The following is a 4,925-nucleotide window of genomic DNA, read 5'->3' as shown; positions in this document are numbered from 1 at the left end:
ACGGCACATCCAACATACTGTTTTACTTTAGTCCATGACGCGCTTACCTTCAGGGTCATACGTCACATGAAAACCAAAATAATTCCAAACGCCAGATCTGAATGGGGGAGGTCCATGTTGCAAGGAGAGCTTAACTTCTGTCTTGCTAGCTTGCCCTGCGCTCTTCCTTCTGACAATGCTGTCTGTGTTGAGCGCTCAGTGGATCTGCGCTCGACAGTGCAGCCTAGGCGGAGTAGTCGAACGCAGATTCACTGAGCGCTCAACACAGACAGCATCGTCAGAAGGAAAGTTGATAAAATAAATTACAAATGTTGTATTGTTCGATACATATGCGTACCGAACCGAAAGCACTGTATCGAACGGTTCAATATCGATACGAATATCGTTGCACCCCTAATATATATATATATATATATATATATATATATATATATATATATATATATATATATATATATATATATATATATATATATATATATATATATATATATATATTGAACAAGTTGAACAGCCACAAGGGGCAGTACCCTCCATGGAGAAGGAGGCTAGAGGGCAAGATCAAAGTAGCACGGAGGGAGGTTAGCCAACTAACAGAGTTGCAGAAAGGTGCGACAAATAAGGTGCCTAAGAAATACAGCAAGCTGTCCATACCTGAGGCCTTGGAAACTGCCAAGCAAAGACTCACAGCCTTGGCCAGCCGCTTGAGGAGGTACACCAGAGAGATAGAAGGCAGGAGAATAAACCAGCTGTTCTCCACAGAACCAGCAAAGGTGTACTCTCAGTGGCAAGGGAACAATAAGAGAACAGCACCACCAAGGCTGGAGACGGAGCAATACTGGAAGAGCATATGGGAGAAGGATGCAACCCATAACGGCAATGCTCAGTGGCTAGTGGATCTGAGGGCAGACCACAGCGACCTCCCTGAACAGGGTCCAGTAACCATCACAGTGGCAGATATCCAAGAAAGGGTCTCCAGTATGAAGAGTTGGACAGCACCAGGGCCCGACATGGTTCACGCCTACTGGCTGAAGAAGCTGACTGCACTCCACGAGCGTCTGGCAGCACAAATGAACCAGCTGCTAGTTAACGAGAGACACCCGGAATGGCTAACTGAAGGCCGGACGGTCCTGATCCCCAAGGACCCCAAGAAGGGACCGGTCCCCTCCAACTACCGACCAATAACCTGCCTCAGTACTACATGGAAGCTCCTGTCAGGCATCATATCGGCTAAGATGAACAGGCACATGGGTCAATACATGAGCGGGACACAGAAAGGAATTGGCAAGAATACCAGAGGTGCAAAACACCAGCTACTGGTAGACAGAACAATCAGCCGAGACTGCAAGACCAGACTGACCAACCTGTGCACTGCCTGGATTGATTACAAGAAGGCCTATGACTCAATGCCCCACAGCTGGATACTGGAATGCCTAGAATTGTACAAGATCAATGGGACCCTAAGAGCCTTCATCAGGAACTCAATGGGGATGTGGCGTACAACACTAGAGGCCAACTCCAAGCCCATAGCACAAGTTACCATCAAGTGCGGGATCTACCAAGGAGATGCTCTGTCCCCACTGCTGTTCTGCATAGGCCTGAACCCCCTCAGTGAGATCATTAACAAGACTGGCTACGGATACCGACTATGGAACGGAGCAGTTGTCAGCCACCTCCTGTACATGGATGACATCAAGCTGTATGCCAAGAGTGAACGAGACATCGATTCACTGATCCACACTACCAGGCTATACAGCAATGACATTGGAATGTCGTTCGGACTGGAGAAGTGTAGTCGGATGGTAACAAAGAGAGGGAAGGTAGTCAGAACTGAGGGGATTGAACTACCAGAAGGCAACATTGCAGACATAGAGGACAGTTACAAGTACCTGGGGATCCCGCAGGCAAATGGGAACCATGAAGAGGCCGCTAGAAAGGCTGCAACCACCAAGTACCTGCAGAGGGTCAGGCAAGTCCTGAGGAGTCAGCTGAATGGTAAGAACAAGATCCGGGCCATCAACACATACGCCCTGCCCGTGATCAGGTACCCTGCTGGGGTAATAGGCTGGCCAAAGGAGGAGATAGAAGCCACTGACATAAAGACAAGAAAGCTCCTGACCATGCATGGAGGGTTTCACCCCAAGTCCAGCACCCTGAGGCTGTACGCTAAGCGGAAGGAAGGGGGCCGGGGACTGGTGAGTGTCAGCACCACAGTCCAGGATCAGACAAGGAACATCCAAGAATACATTGGGAAGATGGCCCCAACTGACCGAGTGCTCAGTGAATACCTCAGGCAGCAGAAACCCAAGAAAGAGGAGGGAGACGAGGAACCATCATGGAAGGACAGGCCCCTGCACGGTATGTACCACCGGCAGATAGAGGAGGTGGCTGATATCCAGAAATCCTACCAGTGGCTGGACAAAGCTGGACTGAAAGACAGCACAGAGGCACTAATCATGGCAGCACAAGAACAAGCTCTGAGTACAAGATCCATAGAGGCTGGGGTCTATCACACCAGGCAAGACCCCAGGTGCAGGCTGTGTAAAGATGCCCCAGAGACAATCCAGCACATAACAGCAGGGTGCAAGATGCTAGCAGGCAAGGCATACATGGAACGCCATAACCAAGTGGCCGGCATAGTGTACAGGAACATCTGTGCCGAGTATAACCTAGAAGTCCCGAGGTCAAAATGGGAGATGCCCCCAAGGGTGGTGGAGAATGACCGAGCTAAGATCCTGTGGGACTTCCAGATACAGACGGACAAAATGGTGGTGGCTAACCAACCGGACATAGTGGTGGTAGACAAACAGAAGAAGACGGCCGTAGTGATCGATGTAGCGGTTCCGAATGACAGCAATATCAGGAAGAAGGAACACGAGAAGCTGGAGAAATACCAAGGGCTCAGAGAAGAGCTCGAGAGGATGTGGAGGGTGAAGGTAACGGTGGTCCCCGTGGTAATCGGAGCACTAGGTGCGGTGACTCCCAAGCTAGGCGAGTGGCTCCAGCAGATCCCGGGAATAACATCGGAGATCTCTGTCCAGAAGAGCGCAGTCCTGGGAACAGCTAAGATACTGCGCAGGACCCTCAAGCTCCCAGGCCTCTGGTAGAGGACCCGAGCTTGAAGGATAAACCGCCCGCAGGGGCGTGCTGGGTGTTTTATATATATATATATATATATATATATATATATATATATATATATATATATATATATATATATATATATATATATATATATATATATATATATTTGTATTTAGTGCAACTCTAAATACAAATATATATATTTGTATTTATGTATATATATATATATATATATATATATATATATATATATATATATATATATATAAATGAGGCCGCTAGAAAGGCTGCAACCACCAAGTACCTGCAGAGGGTCAGGCAAGTCCTGAGGAGTCAGCTGAATGGTAAGAACAAGATCCGGGCCATCAACACGTACGCCCTGCCCGTGATCAGGTACCCTGCTGGGGTAATAGGCTGGCCAAAGGAGGAGATAGAAGCCACTGACATCAAGACAAGAAAGCTCCTTACCATGCATGGAGGGTTTCACCCCAAGTCCAGCACCCTGAGGCTGTACGCTAAACGGAAGGAAGGGGGCCCGGGACTGGTGAGTGTCAGCACCACAGTCCAGGATGAGACAACGAACATCCAAGAATACATTGGGAAGATGGCCCCAACTGACCGAGTGCTCAGTGAATACCTCAGGCAGCAGAAACCCAAGAAAGAGGAGGGAGACGAGGAACCATCATGGAAGGACCCTGCACGGTATGTACCACCGGCAGATAGAGGAGGTGGCTGATATCCAGAAATCCTACCAGTGGCTGGACAAAGCTGGACTGAAAGACAGCACAGAGGCACTAATCATGGCAGCACAAGAACAAGCTCTGAGTACAAGATCCATAGAGGCTGGGGTCTTTCACACCAGGCAAGACCCCAGGTGCAGGCTGTGTAAAGATGCCCCAGAGACAATCCAGCACATAACAGCAGGGTCCAAGATGCTAGCAGGCAAGGCATACATGGAACGCCATAACCAAGTGGCCGGCATAGTGTACAGGAACATCTGTGCCGAGTATAACCTGGAAGTCCCGAGGTCAAAATGGGAGATGCCCCCAAGGGTGGTGGAGAATGACCGAGCTAAGATCCTGTGGGACTTCCAGATACAGACGGACAAAATGATGGTGGCTAACCAACCGGACATAGTGGTGGTAGACAAACAGAAGAAGACGGCCGTAGTGATCGATGTAGCAGTTCCGAATGACAGCAACATCAGAAAGAAGGAGCACGAGAAGCTGGAGAAATACCAAGGGCTCAGAGAAGAGCTCGAGAGGATGTGGAGGGTGAAGGTAACGGTGGTCCCCGTGGTAATCGGAGCACTAGGTGCGGTGACTCCCAAGCTAGGCGAGTGGCTCCAGCAGATCCCGGGAACAACATCGGAGATCTCTGTCCAGAAGAGCGCAGTCCTGGGAACAGCTAAGATACTGCGCAGGACCCTCAAGCTCCCAGGCCCCTGGTAGAGGACCCGAGCTTGAAGGATAAACCGCCCGCAGGGGCGTGCTGGGTGTTTTTTTTTATAATAAAATAAAATAAAATATATAATAAAATATATTTTATATAATAAAATATAATGATAATCAAGAATTTATTTGAAAACATGTTGCAGGATGTATTGCTTTGGAATAATCAAATTTATTTATTTGGTTTGAGTTATTTTTTTTATTTTGTCCTCCACAGTGAACAGCAGTGCCACAGAGTGGTAAAGGTGCATTATGTTGTCTTTTCCATTGCAATGCATCACACTCTGCACACAGACCTCTTGAGGCGTGTCATGGAGTAAATGTTTAACCATTATGGCTAAGCAGAAAGCAGTCAGTATCTTAGGTTTTTATTATCTGTCTGTTGTGAAC

Source organism: Rhamphochromis longiceps, linkage group LG14 (assembly GCF_057381845.1).
Source record: "Rhamphochromis longiceps isolate RC_006_pf linkage group LG14, R_longiceps_female_GT1.1, whole genome shotgun sequence".
Classification (NCBI taxonomy): Eukaryota; Metazoa; Chordata; class Actinopteri; order Cichliformes; family Cichlidae; genus Rhamphochromis; species Rhamphochromis longiceps.
Note: the sequence above shows the minus strand (reverse complement) of the source record.